General features: G+C 42.2%; 1 protein-coding gene and 1 non-coding gene across 2 annotated transcripts in view; both read right to left on the bottom strand.

Annotated features, from left to right (window-relative positions):
- LOC126263277 (uncharacterized) overlaps positions 1 to 22,920 on the bottom strand; it is an 881,511-nt gene that overhangs the window by 170,679 nt on the left and 687,912 nt on the right. The gene's annotated exons all lie outside the window — the stretch shown is intronic.
- Trnat-cgu (transfer RNA threonine (anticodon CGU)) lies at positions 22,259 to 22,332 on the bottom strand. Its single transcript has one exon. It is a non-coding gene; the product is annotated as a tRNA-Thr (tRNA).

Here is a 22,920-nt window from a genome sequence, read left to right as displayed (position 1 = left end):
TAGACGGCTGAGGGACCTCTATCCAGGGTATTGCTTGCGTCAGGAGTTAGTTCTTCTGTTTGTGGTACGTCTACGGGCTTTGACCTCTTCCATGTTGCAAGACGAATTTCCTCTGGTGCTCCCTCCAGTGGCGCAGTCCTAGCAAGGAAACTCTAGCGGGATTTAAGGCGGGATCTTGTTGTCTGATGGCCTTACAGAGGGTGTGGGCGGTCATTCCCCTGCTTTCTACTCTCACTGTCTGCAGCAGTGGCCCACCAGATGTTCGTTGGGGCTATTCCCACAACCGTATACAATTTCTGCACTGGTGTTGGCTTCAACGAACAGCAAGAAAGAGTAGTGACCCAGAAACTATCAAACATTATAAAAACTAATGTGTTATATTAAGAAAAGTTATTAAAAAAGAAAAGTTATTAAAAAATCCAGAAGTATGTGTATCATGTCTGAAATCAGCAACTCTGATAATAAAATTAAAACAATTTGGAATATTATTAAAAGAGAAACAGGGCAACCAAGAGCACAGGAAGACAGTATTACCATCAAATTGAATGAAAACTTTACGAACAAAAAGTCAGAAGTTGAAAATATTTTTAATAACCATTTCCTAAATGTTGTGGATATAGTAGGATCCAGGTGTTCATTAGAAGATGCTAGGCTGTTAATGCAAGAGGCCATACCTATGCAATTTGATACAATTGAAATCTCACCCACTTCTCCCTCTGAAATTAGGAAAATAATAAACTTGTTTAAAAGCCAAAACTCACATGGCATTGATGGCATTTCCAGCAAAATACTAAAAGCTTGTTCTCAACAGATAAGTAAGAATCTCAGCCACCTGTGTAATAGCTCTCTGGAACAGGGCATTTCCCTGATAGACTGAAATACACTATTGTTATACCTTTGCATAAAAAGGGGGATAGATCTGATGTCAACAATTACCGTCCAATCTCCCTTCTAACAGCTTTATCCAAAATTTTTGAGAAAGTAATGTATTCAAGAGTAGCTTCACAGATCTGTAAAAAATGATGTACTAACAAAATGTCAGTTTGGTTTCCAGAAAGGTTTTTCAACAGAAAATGCCATATATGCTTTCACCAATCAAATTTTGAATGATCTGAATAACCAAACACCACCCATTGGGATTTTTTGTGATCTCTCAAAGGCTTTTGATTGTGTAAATCATGAAATTCTGCTAGACAAGCTCAAGTATTGTGGCATGAGTGGGACAGTACACAAATGGTTTAATTCGTACCTAACTGGAAGAGTGCAGAAAGTTGAAATAAGCAGTTTTCATAATATGCAAAGATCAGCACATTCCTCAAACTGGGGAACTATCAAGAATGGGGTTCCACAAGGGTCAGTCTTGGGTCCTTTGTTGTTCTTAATATATATTAATGACTTGCCATTCTATATTCATGAAGAGGCAAAGTTAGTTCTCTTTGCTCATGATACAAGTATAGTAATCACACCTGACAAACAAGAATTGACTGATGAAATTGTCAATACTGTCTTTCAGAAAATTACTAAGTGGTTCCTTGTAAATGGACTCTCACTGAATTTTGATAAGACACAGTACATACAGTTCTGTACAGTGACTGGTATGACGCCATTAATAAATATAGACCTTAATCAGAAGCATATAACTAAGGTAGAATTTTCAAAATTTTTAGGTGTGTCCATTGATGAGAGATTAAATTGGAAGAAACACATTGATGATCTGCTGAAACGTTTGAGTTCAGCTACTTATGCAATAAGGGTCATTGCAAATTTTGGTGATAAACATCTCAGTAAATTAGCTTACTACGCCTATTTTCACTCATTGCTTTCATATGGCATCATATTTTGGGGTAATTCATCACTGAGGGATAAAGTATTTACTGCACAAAAGCGTGTAATCAGAATAATAGCTGGAGTCCACCCAAGATCATCCTGCAGACATTCATTTAAGGATCTAGGGATATTCACAGTAGCTTCTCAGTATATATACTCTCTTATGAAATTTGTTATTAACAACCAAACCCAATTCAAAAGTAATAGCAGTGTGCATAACTACAATACTAGGAGAAAGGATGATCTTCACTATTCAAGATTAAATCTAACTTTGGCACAGAAAGGGGTGAATTATACTGCCACTAAAGTCTTTGGTCACTTACCAAATAGTATCAAGAGTCTGACAGATAACCAACAAGTATTTAAGAAGAAATTAAAAGAATTTCTGAATGACAACTCCTTCTACTCCATAGAGGAATTTTTAGATATAAATTAAGAAAAAAAGAAAAAAAACAAAAAATTATAAAAAAATAAAAACACAAAAAATAAAAAAGTTGTTATATTAACTTAAGTATGTTGTTAAATTAACTTAATTATGTCATGTATTGGAAAATTTGACTCGTTCCACATCATTACGAAATATCGTATTTATGATCCATGGAACTAGTATTAATCTAATCTAATCTAATCTAATCAAGCATCCTGAGATGATCCTTGCAGTATTGTTGATCACATTATCCACTTGCTTAGCGTGGGCTGAAGCGTTCCACTCAGAAGCATGATACTCAGCAGCAGATACACAAAGCACAAGTGCAGAAGCCCTTCGGAGGTGTGGGTTCGCTCGCCAGCTGCTGCCAATCAGCTTCTTAAGTGTCCCATTGCGAGCAATGACTTTCTGTTTCACGTCTAGACATCGCTGCCTCTACGTTAGAGTCCTGTCCATTGTGACACCTAGGTAGACTGGTGTTGGGCAATGTTTCAGGTGCTGTCCTCGCCATGTGATGTCCACCTTTTGCTGCGCTTCCCTGTTTCGTAAGTGGAAGGAGTTCATTTGAGTTTTACTGGGATTTGGAATCAAGTGTTTGGCATCATAGTACTTAGAGTTCATTCACTACTAGAGACAGTTGTCCCTCTACTTCTTTAAAGTCTGGCCCCTGAATATCTGTGTCATCGGCATAGATGAAGAACCTAGTACCTGCTGGTATTGACTGATCATTTGTGTAGATATTGTACAGCGCTGGAGCAAGCACGCTGCCTTGGGGGAGACGGTTATTCTGCGTTCGGCATCTACTCCTCTTACCCTGTAATGAAACTTGGCATCTTCTGTTCTGAAGATTGTTCAATAGAGGAGATGTGTTTCACACTAGCCAAGATGAACTGATGCTCATAGCTCCTTATGTATGCGTGATAGAGTCCATGTTTACTACTTATTTTTTCTGGTCTTGCTCTATACAACCACCTCTGAACTAAAATACCGGTATTGGCTTTAACTGGTGTGTTTTCCCATCCCTAACACACCACGTACACACTCGCTGCTGCAGACATCTGAACACACATTGCGTTAGGTTGCTCGCATTTCGTCTGAAGGCCCGATCGCCACCGGATAGTTGGTCTCATGCAGTTCACAGTCCTGTTGTTTGTCACCTATCCTTCACTGCAGTACACCTATCGCATACTACATCGTATATGCATATCGAGTATCATCTCAGTTGTGTGACTGGATTCGTGATTTCCTCTCGGAGAGGTCACAGTTCGTAGTGATAGACGGTAAATCATCGAGTAGAAGTGATATCTGGCGTTCCGCAAGGTAGTGTCATAGGCCCTCTGCTGTTCCTGATTTATATAAATAATCTAGGTGATAATCTGAGTGATCCCATAGATTGTTTGCAGATGACGCTGTAATTTACCGTCTAGTAAAATCATCAGACGATCAAATCCAATTACAAAATGATCTAGAGAGAATTTCTGTGTGGTGCGAAAAGTGGAAATTAGTGCTACAGAAAGAAAAGTGCGAGGTCATCCACGAGTATACTAAAAGAAATCCCATAAATTTTGGGTATACGATAAATCACACAAATCTAAGGGTTGTCAATTCGACTAAATACCTAGGAATTACAATTACGGGAAACTTAAATTGGAAAGACCACACAGATAACATTATGGGAAAGGGATATTGCTGCGCAGTATGGGATCCTGACAAGGTAGGATTGACGGAGGACATCGAAAAAGTGCCCAGAAGGGCAGCTCGCTTCGTGTTATCGAGCAATAGGGGTGAGAGTGTCACTGATATGATAAGCGAGTTGGGGTAGAAGTAACTGAAACAAAGGCGGTTTTCTTTGTGGCGAGAGCTATTTACGAAATTTCCATCACCAACTTTCACTTCCGAATGCGAAAATACAGGGTTATTACAAATGATTGAACCGATTTCACAGGTCTACAATAACTTTATTATTTGAGATATTTTCACAATGCTTTGCACACACACACAAAAACTCAAAAAGTTTTTTTAGGCATTCACAAATGTTCGATATGTGCCCCTTTAGTGATTCGGCAGACATCAAGCCGATAATCAAGTTCCTCCCACACTCGGCGCTCACTGCAGGCCGACCCGTTGATTTCCCCTTACAGAGGCATCCAGAAGCTTTAAACTGCGCATACCATCGCCGAATGGAGTTAGCAGTTGGTGGATCTTTGTTGAACTTCGTCCTGAAGTGTCGTTGCACCGTTATGACCGACTGATGTGAGTGCATTTCAAGCACGACATACGCTTTCTCGGCTCCTGTCGCCATTTTGTCTCACTGCGCTCTCGAGCGCTCTGGCGGCAGAAACCTGAAGTGCGGCTTCAGCCGAACAAAACTTTATGAGTTTTTCTACGTATCTGTAGTGTGTCGTGACCATATGTCAATGAATGGAGCTACAGTGAATTTATGAAATCGCTTCAATCATTTGTAATAGCCCTGTATTTTGTTGACACCCACCTACTTAGGGAGAAATGATCATCAAAATAAAATAAGAGAAATAAGAGCTGGAACGGAAAGATTTAGGTGTTCCTTTGTCCCACGTGCCATTCGAGAGTGGAATGGTAGAGAAGTAGTATGAAAATGGTTCGATGAACCCTCCGCCAGGCACTTAAGTGTGAATTGCAGAGTAACCATGTAGGTGTAGATGTGGCTGTGTAGATCAACGCTCTCCCTTTCATACTCAGCATTCTTCCTTCCCATCACCTCTTTCATAAAAATTTCCACTAGAGACTCCGGCGTTAATAAGTGTCCAACCATTATCTGTCTTCCATTCATTATCTAACTTATTAGGGATTTTACGGCAGTGACAAGTTTCAAGCGTTTTTCATTTCTTACTAGATCGATTCGGTTCAAATGGCTCTGAGCGCTATGGGACTTAACATCTATGGTCATCAGTCCCCTAGAACTTAGAACTACTTAAACCTAACTAACCTAAGGACATCACACAACACCCAGTCATCACGAGGCAGAGAAAATTCCTGACCCCACCGGGAATCGAACCCGGGAACCCGGGCGCGGGAAGCGAGAACGCTACCGCACGACCACGAGCTGCGGACTCGATTCAGTTGATCTTCAACAGCGTATGATGAACGACATTTTACAAAACAACATCAATAAACCACGTATTTACCAATGGTATCAGAGAGGCACGTAGTTGTCAGTGAGTCGCTGCATCTGCAGCAGTGAGGCACCAGAGTACTTGGATTCAGTACTATCTCGTGGTTTTTAAGTCATCACCGTAACCGTACTCTACCTTAGAAATAATTAGCCAAGCATTCCCCAATTTATTCTTACCCAGTACAAGTCCTTCCCGCGTAATACACGTAAATAGTACATTAAAAAAAAAAAAGAGACACACGACGAAGGAATTATCTCGCAGCTGTCTGACAAGGGAACCTCCCCATCGCACCCCCCTCAGATTTAGTTATAAGTTGGCACAGGGATAGGCCTTGAAAAACTGAACACAGATCAATCGAGAAAACAGGAAGAAGTTGTGTGGAACTATGAAAAAAATAAGCAAAATATACAAACTGAGTAGTCCATGCGCAAGCTAGGCAACATCAAGGAGAGTGTCAGCTCACGAGCGCCGTGGTCCCGTGGTTAGCGTGAGCAGCTGCGGAACGAGAGGTCCTTGGTTCAAATCTTCCCTCGGGTGAAAAGTTTAATTTTTTACTTTCAGATAATTATCAGAGTTCAGGCACTCACACATAATCAACTTCGCTCTCCAAAATTCCAGGACATGTTCAGATTTGCTTGGACATATGCAGGATTTGACGGTCGACGCACGGAAACATTTGAAAAGGTAAAAAACATATGTTTTGACAGAGCACAGGGAAAACTGTGCGACTGAAACTGTTGCATTCATTTGTTGCAGTTTATGTGACAAACTCTTATGTTCTCATCACTTTTTTGGGAGTGATTATCACATCCACAAGAAAACCTAAATCGGGCAAGGTAGAAGAATCTTTTTACCCATTCGCGAAGTGTGCAAGTTAGGTGGATCGACAACATATTCCTGTCATGTGACGCACATGCCGTCACCAGTGTCGTAAAGAATATATCAGACGTGTTTTCCTGTGGAGGAATCGGTTGACCTATGACCTTGCGATCAAATGTTTTCGGTTCCTATTGGAGAAGCACGTCCTTTCGACTACTAATCGCACGGTTTTGCGGTGCGGTCGCAAAACACTGACACTAAACTTATTACAGTGAACAGAGACGTGAATGAATGAACGAACAGATCGTAACTTTGCGAAAATAAAGAAAGTAAAATTTTCACTCGAGGGAGGACTTCAACAGAGGATCTCTCGTTCAGCAGATGCTCACTCTAACCACGGGACCACGGCGATCCTCAGCTTGTCTTCTCCTTGATGTTGCCTATCTTGCACATGGACTACTCAGTTTGTATAGTTTGCTTATTTTTTCATAGTTCCACACAACTTCTTCCGGTTTTCTCGATTGATATGTGTTTAGTTTTTCAAGGCCTATCCACTGTGTCAATTTATAACTAAATCTGAGAGGGGTGCGATGGGGAGGTTCCCTTGTGAGTCGTCTCCACGCACGTCTTCTTCCTAGAATCTCATTGACTGGAACAGAAACGTCTTCAGTGATGGGTCCTGCTTCGAACTGAACCGCTATGACCAGAGAAGTCGTGGTATCTTGAAACGCCCCGGACTGCAGTGGGATACGAACCTGACCGCAGCCTGCCACACGACTCGACAACCAGCAGTGACGTTGTGAGCTGCCATTTCAAATGGTTCAAATGGCTCTAAGCACTTTGGGGCTTAACATCTGAGGTCATCAGTCCTCTAGACTTAGAACTAATTAAACCTAACTAACTAAGGACATCACACACATCCATGCCAGAGGCAGGATTTGAACCTGCGACCGTAGCAGCAGCACGGTTCCGGACTTAGGCGCCTAGAACCGCTCGGCCACAGCGGCCGGCGGTGCCATTTCATTTCATAGCAGGACCCCTTCGGCTGTCATCCGTGGTACGCCGATGATATTCCGGTACGACCCATTTCGTCGTCCTTCTCAGCAAGCATTTCTGGGCTTATATTTGAGGAAAATAATGCCCGGCCATTCTGGGCGAGAGTTTCTGTGCTCGTCTTCATGCTTGCCAAATATTGCCTTCTCAGCAAGAGTGCCGGATCTCTCGCCAGTTGAGAATGTCTGCAGCATTATGGGCAGAGTCGTCCAACCACGTCGGGAGTTTGACGATCTAACAAACCAATTGGACAGAATTCGGCACGATGTTCCTGAGGAGGACATCCAGAATGTCTACGAATCAATGCGAAGTCGAATAACTGCTTGCATAAGGGCCAGAGGTGGATCAATGAGTTACTGACTTACCTAATTTGTGAAGCTTTTTCTCTTGAACAAATCACTCAATTTTCCTGAAATTGTGATCATTTGTTTGTCTGTACTTTTGTCGGTACATGTACATCGCAGCTACCGATTTCCGTCCCATTCAGATAATCCCGTCATTGTGCGTCGTTTTTTGTCTTAGAGTGTATTTCCTTTAAAATCTCTCATCACGTTTGTTTCATATGCCTTATGTTATTCAGAGGCCATCAATACATACCTCACATTTAAAGATAAGAACGTGGATATTTATGCTCTTTAAAATTTTGAATTCCATTTTTAATTTTTGAAGATGTTTATGTGAATAGTGGAATTTTGGATGGCCGTAAACATAACAAAGGAAACAATATCTTCCAAGCTAGCCCATTCAGAGCAAGATCTCGTTTGATCGGAGCAAAAGTAAGTTCTCCACCGATCTTGTCCTATCGCTTTCAGCTGGTCATTCTCTGATATCCGTTGCGTTGTCTGCTATAAGTTTCTCTAATTTCCACATCGTTATTTTCCGAATTTCTCCCCAATTTAGAACGTTCGGAGCATTATGGGCTAGGGATTTGGACGCTCTAACGCGTCAATTGGACATTTTCATTCTATATTATCGTTCTAATTCAATTCATTTATCTCAAGCGATTCCTAGTTTGCCTACGCTTTGGTAGAAAATGAATAAAATTATTTTCCACTTCACAAATATTTGTCACTTTTTATGATGGTATGTCTAAACCACTCAAAAATATATACCAAGAACATTGTAAACACCATTGCCTGTCCCGTTCTACTGTTAGGCTTCTCATGTATTCGACGACGATCAACTTCATCCTTACAATAGAGGCAATGCCTAATTTTGAATGCAGCAGTTTGCAACGCTTATGCCGTGATAGTTGGCTAAAAACTAATTAAACAGAAGAAAGAGCTTATTATCATCATGTGCGTGAAAATGCACTGTGTTATCAAAGTATCCGGACGCCCGTATTTAACGCGAAATGGAGCACTGGATGTCATGACAGACGTACCCGGAAGTATATAATAAGGAGACGGGGAGTACTGCGTTGTCAGTAGAGAAGCAGGAAACCGGGATTAGTCCCTTAGGAGAGATGACTTTGAACGTTGAGTACTCACTGGATGTCACCCGAGTAACAAAACTATCAGACACATTTGAGCCCTTCAGAATCTGCCCAAGTCGACTGTTGATGACGTGATTGTGAAGCGTCAATGCGGAGGGACAACGAAGAACCGCCAAACCATCGAAAATTGTGGAAATCGGTTGTACAAATCGCATTAAATCGGCGGAAGGAATCACTCGTGAGTTCCAAAAGTGCTGCTAACAGTCTAGATAGCACACTGGCTGTGTGTTGAATGGGTGGAATGGACGAGCAGCTCTTCATAAGTCACACAATTCAGCAGCTAGTGCTAAGCGAAGCTCGAGGTGGTGTGTAGAGCGACATCAGAAACGAGTGATTTGGATGAAAGGCTCTGGGTTTGGAAAATGCCTGGAGGAAGTTACCTGCAATCGAACAGAAGAGGGGGTATCACGATATGAGGTGGTTCATCGTAGTTTCGGTGTGGTAGACTTGTTGCTCATAAGAAAACACAAAATTCGAATGAATGTGAACAAATTTTACAGCAAGGTGTACTGCGCACTGTAAATGAACAGTTTAGAGAGGATGATTGTATCAGCATGACGATGCACCCTGTCATAAAGCAGTATCTGTGAGGCAATAGCTTGTGGACAGCCACATTCCTGAAATGGACTGGCCTGCTCAAAGTTCCGACCCCATCCGAATACGTCTTTGGGGGTGGTTAGAGCATTAAGCGTTCAACATCACTAAATTGGCTGGTTTGGATCCTCGAGGAAGAATGGGCTGTCGTTCCTCCACAGACATTCAGATACCTCGCTGAAAGTGTCCCCAGCAGAGTTCAATCCGTCATAAAGGCGAGAAGTGGACGGCCACATCCCATACTTATTCCGACAAGTAGTTTCCCTGTTAAGTTTGATGAGATAATGGATTTACAAAAAATGGTTCAAATGGCTCTGATCACTATGGGACTTAACTTCTGAGGTCATCAGTCCCCTAGAACTTAGAACTACTTAAATCTAACTAGCCTAAGGACATCCAAGCCCGAGGCAGGATTCGAACCTGCGACCGTAGCGGTCGCTCTGCTCCAGACTGTAGCGCCTGGAACCGCACGGCCACTCCAGACGGCATGGATTTACAGTTTCTGGTATTTGTGGGACAAAGCTGTGAGAGGCTTTATCATGTAATGATAAATACAAACAAAATTCGACGCTTTAAGTCAGTTGGTGCGGATCGCCAATAAACAAAGTGTTATGACCCTCCCATGCAATGGATACTGCAGTTAGCTGAAAGCAAAAGCGAAGAGCTAGAAATCTTAAAGACTAGACGACGGGAACGTAAGGTTCTCGAGTAGTTAGGGGTAAGATTTGGACAGCACACAGCTAAAGGACTGCGGGAAGTGGATGAGCTACGTATACGTGATGCAGAGTTAGCTGCTTAGCGAATTACAAAAGAAGCAAGAAAGAAAAGCAGGAGGCAACCACTGGGCTGTTGTGACACTTAAGAAGACACAGACTACGGACCAGCGCAATTCTAGTGCATAAAAGACACGGAAATGTAAGTCTGTATGAGAAGTTATAATAAAAAAGTTTTAAACCTCGATATCTCTGAACTACATTTTTTGAAATAAATGACTGATGGAAGAGACAAAGAAATTTTCACAACATGCGAAGTGTGATTCAACTCAATGGAAGTAGAATACTTAAAATATCCTGAGTCGTTTTGTTTTTATGTTCATTAATTTACAGAAGTCTGTCAAAAAATTCAATGTTTGAAAAATAAAGATAACATGCCCGATAATACAATTTCAGTAATAATTTTAATTCAGTGTATCTAGAAAGGTGCTTTGAACAATTATGGAAAACTGTAAGTTGGTGTTTTCAAAAGTTTCCAAGATAATGGGTCACAAAATTCACTAATTGAAAGCTGACGATATAGGACTTCCTATTAAAGGCATTATTACTGGCTTCAATGCGGCCGTTTGGACAATAATGTCCCTAATTAATGTAATATTATTGTAATATTCTGGCTGCGAGTACCAGCGATGAAGTGCTATCGTAATTGAGACGACAACGCTCTTTGCTGGGAAAAAAGAGCATCTACGATTTTTGTAATTGCCGGCGATAAGGAATATCGATTGGACATTGTGTTTTCTTGAGGTCATATAAGTTTGGATGTAGAAGTAATTTTTAAGTGCAAAGGAGATACAACTTGTAATCGCAATTATCAAGAATAAAAAAAAAATTATTTGTGGAAGAAGAAGGTAAATACCGTGTACGAAAGTTTATTCGATGTTGGATCCCCGAATCTTCATTAAAACTATTAGTGCGTTAAGCAATACAGTGCATAGTGATTTTTTTCGCGAATTAACAATACTGGGCGAATCTGCTACTATCACGGTCCGAACGATGCGCAGTGTTGCGCCGGCAGCTTGTGTGTTCAAGACGTTCCCTAAGCGACCAGTTTGTTAGTCAGAAGATATCATACTGCCAATGTTATTCAACCTTCTCATTCTGAAAGTGTTTCCAGATAAATCTTACGGCGTGTAGCTGCCGTAGAACGGAGTTTTCGTCGCGAGTTGTAGCAGTTGTCTCATACTTTGCCTGGCGTTATCTGAGAACCGGAGAGACTGAAACCTCCGACCGCCAACTCATCCTTTACCTAACCCGTTCTCTCCTTACAGCTGCAACGAAGAAAATATATCCATCTAATATTTTCACATATTGTTTGTATTAGACAGGTAAAAATTTTTAAAATGTATGCATGTAGGCAAAAAATCAAAAGAGTTTTAAATGCGGTACCTGTCTTATCTGTGTCAAAGTCAAATTTAGCAAGTTAATATTTTTTTTTTTTCTTTACGACATTCATTTTACTGGTTCTCGTGTGATCTGATCTTTAATGTAGCACTCTAATATTCTTTGAGGACCGTCTTATTCTTTCGTGAAGGCATTCCTATCGCCGAGGTGCTGAGGTGAAATGTTGCTTTTTGGCAGGTGCATAGGTTGTCAACTTTTTAATCTTAGCTTGGCCCTTTTATATGCCCCTTATGGCACTGGTCGCACAGTGGATCGTTGGAATTGTTATAAACATGAAGTTGTTTATCTGCTGCGTAAGAATCCTCCGGGTATTCTGTTGGATGGTGATTTTAACCGTGCATTGCATCCGGCAGATCAATCTCTAAATTTTAATTTCTCTTTTGAATTTCATCAATTACGCCTGAAAGACGTATGGATATGTACATACCTGACGTTAGTTAAATTTAGCCACTTGACTGCAATTTCTAGTGGTAGGTTAGATACGTTTTACTTATCAGACTGCCCGCGCGTTTTCTTAATGTTGAAATCATCTCATCTCCCTTTTCAGATCACTGTGTTGTGACTACAAGTCTGTCTTCAACGGCTACCAGTCAAATTTCTTCGCACTCCGTGGATGATAAAAGCTGCTAAACTAGCTGAATGCTCCCTCGATCACGTGATGCGAGCTATGTGATACCGTCCTCTACGGCCCACTGGGAAGTACTCTTCCATCCTTGACTGGTCGACACAGCTCGCAAAACCGAGGCTGAGGCAAACTTTTGTACTTTTTTGTGTGGGCATAGCGCGAGACTTTCGGAGAACTTACGAATATTACTGTTCCACCATGCTTGAACTTAATGATACTAGAGATCGCGCCCCTCTGCTAATTGCGGATGTTAGGCGTGTAAAGGCAAAATTGCTGAAAATGAAGAAAATACAAATAGAAGGTTTGAAGATGCGATCCAAGCCACATTCATTGGTGACAGACGAACTGACTTTTTGTATAATTTGCTTCGGCATCAGACCCGTCGTCGACGCGCTTGTATTCATTCTCTCACAACAAATAATGGACGTATCGTAATGGCGCAAGCTGATATAGTGCGTGTAGACGTCTAAGACACCGATGATTCCAGTGAAACCTTTTATCTTGGATAGAACAATTACACCTGAACACAATGAAAAGTTCTTACCTGTCTTTCAGCATGAGGAAATTTACAAACTCATCATTAGATCGCCTTCTCAATAGTCCCCAGGTCTGGATGGACTTCCCAAGGAATTTTACGTGCGCTTTTGGCCGTTGTTGGTTGCTATCTTTACGTCCCTTTTGAATGAAGTGTTACAGGGTAGAGTAGAGCCGACCTCGTTCAATGTGGGAAAAATTGCTTTAAACCCGAAACGCCCTGGACCGGCTGCCCCTGTTAGCTTTCGCCCAATTAATCTTTGATTGTAAGACTGTGTCACGGGCAGTTAATAGTAGGTGTCGCCACTGATGGAGACTAGTGTCACAAAACATCAAAGCCGTGTACCTGATCGTACCATTCCTACCTCTATATTCGGGTGTCGTGACGTGGTTTCGGTTGCTGCTGTAACGTCCGTCCCTTGTGCCCCTGCCTGTCTAGAATTTGATAAGCCATTTGATCGTGTTAATCACGACTTTTTGCTTCGGACTGTGAAGGCAATTAGTTTTACGAGGTGCATTCAAGTTCTAAGGCCTCCGATTTTTTTTCTCCGGACTGGAAAGAGATAGAAACATGCGCATTGTTTTAAAATGAGGCCACGTTCATTGTCAATACGTCCCAGAGATGGCAGCACCGTACGGCAGATGGAATTTTACCGCCAGCGGCGAGAATGAGAACTGTTTTAAATACTTAAAATGGCGACGTTTTCCTTACTTGAACAGCGTGCAATCATTCGTTTTCTGAATTTGCGTGGTGTGAAACCAATTGAAATTCATCGACAGTTGAAGGAGACATGTGGGATGGAGTTAGGGATGTGTCGAAAGTGCGTTCGTGGGTGCGACAGTTTAATGAAGGCAGAACATCGTGTGAGAACAAACCGAAACAACCTCGGGCTCGCACAAGCCGGTCTGACGACATGATCGAGAAAGTGGAGAGAATTGTTTTGGGGGATCGCCGAATGACTGTTGAACAGATCGCCTCCAGAGTTGGCATTTCTGTGGGTTCTGTGCACACAATCCTGCATGACGACCTGAAAATGCGAAAAGTGTCATCCAAGTGGGTGCCACGAATGCTGACGGACGACCACACGGCTGCCCGTGTGGCATGTTGCCAAGCAATGTTGATGCGCAACGACAGCATGAATGGGACTTTCTTTTCGTCGGTTGTGACAATGGATGAGACGTGGATGCCATTTTTCAATCCAGAAACAAAGCGCCAGTCAGCTCAATGGAAGCACACAGATTCACCGCCACCAAAAACATTTCGGGTAACCGCCAGTGCTGAAAAAATGATGGTGTCCATGTTCTGGGACAGCGAGGGCGTAATCCTTACCCATTGCGTTCCAAAGGGCACTACGGTAACAGGTGCATCCTACGAAAATGTTTTGAAGAACAAATTACTTCCTGCATTGCAACAAAAACGTCCAGGAAGGGCTGCGTGTGTGCTGTTTCACCAAGACAACGCACCCGCACATCGAGCTAACGTTTCGCAACAGTTTCTTCGTGATAACCACTTTGAAGTGATTCCTCATGCTCCCTACTCACCTGACATGGCTCCTAGTGACTTTTGGCTTTTTCCAACAATGAAAGACACTCTCCGTGGCCGCACATTCACCAGCCGTGCTGCTATTGCCTCAGCGATTTTCCAGTGGTCAAAACAGACTCCTAAAGAAGCCTTCGCCGCTGCCATGCAATCATGGCGTAAGAGTTGTGAAAAATGTGTACGTCTGCAGGGCGATTACGTCGAGAAGTAACGCCAGTTTCATCGATTTCGGGTCAGTAGTTAATTAGAAAAAAAATCGGAGGCCTTAGAACTTGAATGCACCTCGTACTGTTGACACAGGGCGAGTGCTCTCAAATCTGTTTAAGAGTATTTCAGATTCGGTGGTTGTTAATGGCCTCCGATAAATAACCGTCGCGGAGTGCCTCAAGGAAGCCCACTGTCAATGACTTTACTTGTGTTAGCATCCCAGCTAAAGGTTGGACGCTTTCCCGAGGGACTAAAGCTGTTCGTGCATACGCGGATACAGATCGTTCTATTCCTCCATCCTGCTGAGATACACCGACTGAAGGCTGTAATCGATGATTATTGTCGGAGTTGCGGTGGACTACTTAATGAAGTTATATTCAAGCTTCTTACTTTGCGGGGTTTTGGTGACGTGGTTGTTTCATGAGCTACTGCAGTGGATTGGCATGCGTCTCTCGGTATCATCATTGATCAAAGTCCACTCAAAATGGTGACACTCAACTGGAAGTCTGTTACGGAAAAAATTCAGGTAGCTATACAAAAACATGAAAGGCGTTCTCTTACTTTGCTCCAAGAAGTCCGAATAATGGACACATATGTCTTACGCGAAGCGTATTACGTGGCCCAAGCTTATCTTCTTCCCTCGATGATGGCGGAGAAACTACAGTTGCCTGATCATTTCTTATGGAAAAGACAAATATTTCGCTTACAGTATTAGGTGGTCACGAAGCCTCGTTCCTTTGGGGGTTTGGGCCTAGCTGATATACGAAGGGAGATGCAGGTGCTATATGTGACATGTACTGTTTTTACGATGACTAAAGTAACTCACACATTCATGTCTCGTTTATTTCTCTCTGTCCGTCCTGCTAGTCTCGAACCTCTTATTGGTGTTTGTCACCTAAATTATAAGTTAGAACACATTCGGTCTTCTGTCTTGCGGTGAGCTACTTAGGGACTGACATTTTATGGAGACCCGTCCTCACCATGAAATTTCTAAAGACTCGTTGGGAAGCAGGATCTTGGCCGAACCTAGTTGAAAGAGAATCGCCGCAAACAACTTGGAAGACAGTTTGGTTCAATATCAGCCTACCGATTTTGCCGATGCGCGTAGCGTCCTTGTAGTAAGAGGTAGTAAACAACTTGATTCCAATGGCTTCAAATGGCTCTGAGCACTATGGGACTTAACTTCTAAGGTCATCAGTCCCCTAGAACTTAGAACTACTTAAACCTAACTAACTTAAGGACCTCACACACATCCATGCCCGAGGCAGGATTCGAACCTGCGACCGTAGCGATCGCGCGGTTCCAGACTGTAGCGCGTAGAACCGCACGGCCACCCCGTCCGGCTGATTCCAATGAACAAGCGGCTTTTCCGTATTGGGCTTAGCGACACGGGTTTATGTAGTCATTTTACGTCTACAGAAACGAAACAGCAACGCTTTACTTGTGGAGGTCATATGGCAAACTGGTCTTCGATTAGGATACAATTGCTCTTCCTTGCTCCATCTTCTGAGACTGAATAAACTACGGACATCACATTGCGCCCAGGTTTTTCCTTCTTTCCACGGTCGAAAACCCATACCGTTACGTGGTTGCTGGGGCACTTCGTTCATTTTGTTGTAGAAGGTGAGGACGAAGATCCCATGAACTTTATGCAGTACATGATCATGGCGTATAGAACATGCTTGCTATATCGAGACCTCTGCGCTAACATGTTGAATTTTGTTTTCCGTCGGCAGTGAGTTGGTTAATGTCATTTTACTTATGATAGGTATTTTCATTCTTATGTTTGTTCCCATATGATTTGCTTCGGCTTATTCTCTCCGGTTTTCCCTGTTCCTTTTGTTTTGTGCTCTGACTCAGTATCGCTCCAGTTCTATTGCTAAAGTATATAGACGAAGTATACAGGGTGGTCCATTGATCGTGACCAGGCCAAATATCTCATGATCTAGCTTGAAGGGGCAAACCAGATGGCGCAATGGTTGGTCCGCTAGATGGCGCTGCCATAGGTCAAACTGATATCAACTGCGTTTTTTAAAAATAGGAACCCCCATTTTTATTACATATTCGTGTAGTACGTAAAGAAATATGAATATTTTAGTAGGACCACTTTTTTCGCTTTGTGATAGATGGCGCTATAATAGTCACAAACATATGGCTCACAATTTTAGACGAAAAGTTGGTAACAGGTAGGTTTTTTAAATTAAAATACAGAACCCATGTACGTTTGAACATTTTATTTCGGTTGTTCCAAAGTGATACATGTACCTTTTTGAACTTATCATTTCTGAGAACGCATGCTGTTACAGCGTGATTACCTGTAAATGCCACATTAATGTAATAAATGCTCAAAATGATGTCCGACAACCTCAATGCATTTAGCAATACCTGTAACTACATTCCTCTAAACAGCGAGTAGTTCGCCTTCCGTTTTGTTCGCACATGCATTGACAACGCGCTGACGCATGTTCTCAGGCATTGTCGGTGGATCGCGGTAGCAAATATCCTTCAACTTTCCCCACAGAAAGCAATTCGGGGACGTCAGATCCGCTGAACGTCCGGGCCACCTGTCATGAAATATGCTGTTCAATACCGCTTCAACCGCACGCGAGCTATGTGCCGGACATCCATCATGTTGGAAGTACATCGCCATTTTGTCATGCAGTGAAACATCTTGTAGTGACATCGGTAGAACATTACATAGGTAATCATCACACATTGCACCATTTAGATTGCCATCGATAAAATGGGGGGCCACTTATCCTTCCTCCCATAATGCCGCACTATACATTAACCCGCCAAGGTCGCTGAAGTTCCACTTGTCGCAGCCAGCGTGAATTTACCGTTGCCCAATAATGCATTTTATGCCGGTTTACGTTACCGCTGTTGGTGAATGTTGCTTCGTCGTTAAATAGAACGCGTGAAAAAAATCTGTCATCGTCCCGTAATTTTTCTTGTGCCTAGTGGCAGAACAGTACACGACGTTCTAAGTTGACGCCATGCAATTCCTGGTGCATAGAAATATATTAAGGGTGCAACCGACGTTTTTGAGATTCCCGATTCTCGCGCAATTTGTCTGTTACTGATGTGCGGATTAGCCGCGACAGCAGCTAAAACACCTACTTGGGCATCATCATTTGTTGCTGATCGTGGTTGACGTTTCACATGTGGCTGAACACTTCCGGTTTCCTTTAATAACGTAACTATCCGGCGAACGGTCCGGACACTTGGATGATGTTACGTGATACCACGCACTTATACGTTTGTGACTATTACAGCTCCATCTATCACAAAGCGAAAAAAGTGGTCCAACTAAAACATTCATATTTCTTTACGTGCTACACGAATATGTAATAAAAAATGGGGGTTCCTATTTAAAAAAAAACGCAGTTGATATCCGTTTGACCTATGGCAGCGCCATCTAGAGGGCCAACCATAGCGCCATCTGGTTTCGTCTTTGTAGTTTTTTCGTTTGATGTTTGTTTCGTGAGATATTTGGCCCGGTCACAATCAATGGACCACCCTGTATATACACTTGAGCATATACAGTCCTTGAAGTCAAATTGGAATTTTTCTAAGTTTACTTCTTAGAACACAATCTGATTTCGTTGTCCATCTGCTTTTAGATTTTACGTAAGGACTAAAAGAATAAATGTAAAATATACAACATAAATAAAATTTTTAGAAAGAATTAATAAAATATAAAAGCTATATAAAAATGTTGATAGACATCATGAGAGCTTGGTTATGGTTTGTCGGCAATGTTCTTGGGTTTTTTACTTTCTCTTTTTGTTGCTTTGTGATCATAAGTAATTTTTTTTTTCATTTGCAGCTTACATGATGATTTGTATGGTCTACTGAAGATCCATGATAGTGCCAAGTCGTTCTGATAATAAAAAAAGAAAAAAAAAAAGAAAAAGCCGGCCGGTGTGACCGTGCGGTTCTAGGCGCTTCAGTCTGAAACCGCGTGACCACTACGGTCGCAGGTTCGAATCCTGCCTCGGGCATGGATGTGTGTGATGTCCTTAGGTTAGTTAGGTTTAAGTAGTTCTAAGTTCTAGGGGACTGATGACCACAGATGTTAAGTCCCATAGTGCTCAGAGCCATTTGAACCATTTTTGCATAAAAAAAGGAAAAAGATGGCGCTGTAGTTAACGTAACTGCACAGTAAAAAAAGAGAAAAAAATGGTCTAGGGTAGCGTCTTTGATTAGTATTCAAAATGTCCTCGGTCCCAGGTTCGAAATCTGCCGCGCTTAAATTTCGATTAACAGTCAGCATTGGCAGCTGAAAATTTCCGGCATAAAAAGTCACCCTCATTCTGCCACCGGCCTTGTCAGAGAGGCCGGAGGAGCGGATAGAAGTTCAGGGCAGTCTCTTGTCCTTGGGATGGTAAAATGCCCCTAAAGGCGGAGCAATCAGCAATGATCAACGTCATGAGAATGCAGACGATAATGGAAACCACTGCATTAAAGACACATAACATGTATCCACAGGACATGTGGCCTGTAAGTGAAGAACTGTCATGATAATCTCTCCATTGGCAAAAGATTCCAGAATAGTCCCCCATTCTGATACAAGAGGGCGTGACCATGGGAAAACGATTAAATAATCAACGAAAGGATAACGTTCTGCGAGTCGGGACGTGCAATGTCAGAAGCTTGAATGAGGTAGGAAAGCTAGAAAATCGGGAAAGGGAACTGCAATGGCTAAGTCTAGCTATAGTCGGGATCAGTGAAGTAAAATGGAAAGAACGCAAGGATGTTTGGTCAAACGAGTATAGGGTAGCATAAACAGCAGCAGAAAATAGTATAACGTGAGTAGGATTCGTTATGAATAGGAAGGTGGGGCTGAGAGTGTGTTACTGTGAACAGTTCACTGATAGGGTTGTTCCTATCAGAATAGACAGCAAATGAGCACCGACGACGATAGTTCAGATATACATGCCGACGTCGCAAGCTGAAGACGAAGAGATAGAGAAAGTGTAAGAAGGTATTGAAGGGTAATACTGTATGTAAAGGGAGGTGAAAATCTAATTGTGATGGGGGACTAGAATGCAGTTGTAGGGGAAGGAGAAGAAGACAAGATTACAGAAGAATATGGGGTTAGGACAAAGAATGTGAGAGGAGAAATTTTAATTGAGTTCTGTAATAAATTTCAGCAAGTAACAGCGAACACTCTGTTCAAGAATCACAAGAGGAGGAAGTATACTTAGAAAAGGCAGGGTGATACAGGAAGGTTTCAGTTAGATTACATCATGGTCAGACAGAGGTCTCGAAATCAAATACTGGATTGTAAGCCGTAACAAGGAGCAGATATAGAATCAGACCACATTGTTATAATGATGAACAGCAGTCTAAAATTGACGAAATTAGTCAGAAAAAATTATACACAAGAAAATGGGATACAGAAGTAGTAAGGTATGACGAAATACGCTTGAGGTTCTCTAAGGCTACAAGTACAGCAATAAGGAATCCCTCAGTAGGCAGTGCAGTTGCAGTTGAAGATGAATGGACATATCTAAAAAGGGCAATCACAGAAGTTGGAAGGAAAAACATAAGTACAAAGAAGGTAACCGCTAAGAAACCATGGTTAATAGAATAAATGCTTCAGTTGATCGATGAAAGACGGAAGTATAAAAGTGTTCAGGGAAATTCAGGAATACAGAAATACAAGTTTCTGAAGACTGAAATTAATAGGAAGTGTAGGGAAGCTAAGACGAAATGGTTGCAAGAAAAATGTGAAGAAATCGAGGAAGAAATATTTGTCGGAAAGATGGAGTCAGCATGCAGGAAACTCAAAACAACAATCGCTGACAAAAAAGCGAGGGTAATATTAAAGGTGCAGCGTGAATTCCACTGTTAAACGTAGAGGAGAGAGCGTATAGGTGGAAAGAGTACATTGAAGTTCTCTGTAAGAGGGAAGATTTGTCTGCTGTGATAGAAGAAGAAACAGTAGTATATTTAGAAGTGGCAGGGGATCCAGTTTTAAGAATCAGAATTTAAAAGAGCTTATGAGGACTTAAGATCAAATAAGCCAGAAGTTATTGATAAAATTCCATCCAAATTTTTAAAATCATTGGGGGAAATGGCAACAAAAGGATTATTCACGTTGGTGTGTAGAATGTATGAGTCTGGCGACATACCACCTGACTTTCGGAAAAGTCATGTTGAAAAATGCAATCGTCAACCCCGAATTGCTCTTCGATAGTGGGAAGCAAAAAGGTGCTCAAAACATCAAGGTAGGCCTGTGCTGTGATAGTGCCACGCAAAACAACAAGGGGTGCAAGCCCCCAGCATGAAAATCACGACCACACCATAACACCACCGCCCCCGCATTTTACTGTTGGCACTACACCCACACTGGCAGATGACGTTCACCGGGCACTCGCCATACCCACACCTGCCATCGGATCGCCACATTGTGTACCGTGATTCGTCACTCCACACACCGTTTTTCCACTGTTCAATCGTCCAATGTTTCCGCTCCTTACACCAAGCGAGTATTTTCCGGCGTGATGTGTGGCTTATGAGCAGCCGCTCGACCATGAAATCCACGTTTTCTCACCTCCCACATAACTGTCATAGGACTTGCATTGGATCCTGATGCAGTTTGGGATTCTTGTGTGATGGGCTGGGTAGATGTGTGCCTATTAGACATTACGACCCTTTTCAACAGTCGGCAGTCTCTGTCAGTCAACAAACGAAAAAAAAAGTTCAAATGTGTGTGAAATCTTATGGGACTTAACTGCTAAGGTCATCAGTCCCTAAGCTTACACACTACTTAACCTAAATTATCCTAAGGAGAAACACACACACCCATGGCCGAGGGAGGACTCGAACCTCCGCCGGGACCAGCCGCACAGTCCATGACTGCAGCGCTTTAGACCGCACAGTCCATGACTGCAGCGCTTTAGACCGCTCGGTCAACAGACGAGTTCGGCCTGTACGCTTTCGTGCTTTACGTGTCCCTTCACGTTTCCACTTCACTATCACATCGGAAGCAGAGGACATAGGGATATTTAGGAGTGTGGAAATCTTGCGTTCAGACGTATGACACAAGCGACACCCAATCACCTGACGACGTTCAAAGTCCGTGAGTTCCGCGGAGCGCTCCATTCTACTCTCTCACGGTGTCTAATGACTACTGAGGTCGCTGATATGGAGTAGCTGTCAGTAGGTGGCAGCACAATGGAGCTAATATGAAAAACGTATGTTTTTGGAATTGTCCGGATACTTTTGACTACATGGTGTATTATAAAATGTTTCTTGAAATGTCTTTGTCCAGTTGGGGAAAAGTGATAGATATTTTTATTAATGCAGGTGGCTTCTTGATTTGTCAGCTGTAAATTTACCAATTTCATTTGTTCTTTTCCTTATCGAATTGATTTTCAAACAGTGTTTTACTACATTACGAAGGTGTGTTCATACGCATCCTCTTTGCAGTATCCTATAAGAGGTACCGTCTCAAAAGCCTTTTTGCTGGCAATAAATAAATTGTACATTGGCAATATCAGCTTTTTCCCGTGTCTGGTTAGTCGTGAGAATACTAATTTCACAAGATGTTGCTTTTTAAAAGTAACTAGTGACCCACCCTGTCTTCGCACGGGTGCCTCTAACTGTCTCCCTGGCAACACGACTTGTCTGGCATAATGGGTTGCACACACGCAGACACACACACACACACACACACACACACACACACACACACACAAGAGTTCCTCGCGAATCAGCCTACAGTAGTTGATAATTAATTGAAATCCTCAGCTGCCGACAGGTGTTGTTGATATACCTCGATAGGGACAGCTGAAAATGTGTGCCCCGACCGGGAATCGAACCCGGGGTCTTCTGCTTACGTGGCAGACGCTCTATCCATCTGAGCCACTGAGGACACCTGTCGGCAGCTGAGCGTTTCAATTAATTATCATTTATTCTAGAGAAGCTGCACTGTCATCAATGTTATCTGTTCTTTCGAGAGCAGTTACTATCTTCATATATCCTACAGTGATGTCTGAGATTAGCCTGACGTACAGATAGAAAAACACTACGAGGAATGTTAATTTAGTGATATGTGTAGATATAGGTGTATAGATATGTATAGATATTGCGCTTCTGTTATAAACTTTTGGCTAACTGGTAACGACCGCTTATTTAATATCTTAGCATGGGCTTGGCAACAACAGCTCCGTAAACAAGTGACACTGTAATGAAACATTGAATTCTGTCACTCTTCTTAAACATTTGTCAGATACGTAAGTGTATGGTGGATATATTTTTATTATATTCAGTAGTTTATGGTTAAATAAACATATGAATGTTATTGGACCTGGTATTGGAAACAAATTTGTACATTGTACTACTCGAACTTTTGTTAACGAATCAGTCATTTCAATGAAGGGGAAAAATTCCCCATGACCGTCAGTGGGGATGTATATGATTTGATTCTCAAGAGTGTTCGGATCGTTAGAGCCCAAGACAG

The sequence above is a fragment of the Schistocerca nitens genome, chromosome 6, assembly GCF_023898315.1.
Source record: "Schistocerca nitens isolate TAMUIC-IGC-003100 chromosome 6, iqSchNite1.1, whole genome shotgun sequence".
Lineage (NCBI taxonomy): Eukaryota > Metazoa > Arthropoda > Insecta > Orthoptera > Acrididae > Schistocerca > Schistocerca nitens.
The sequence above is the reverse complement of the archived record's forward strand: the minus strand, read 5'-3'. Positions and strand labels throughout refer to the sequence as shown.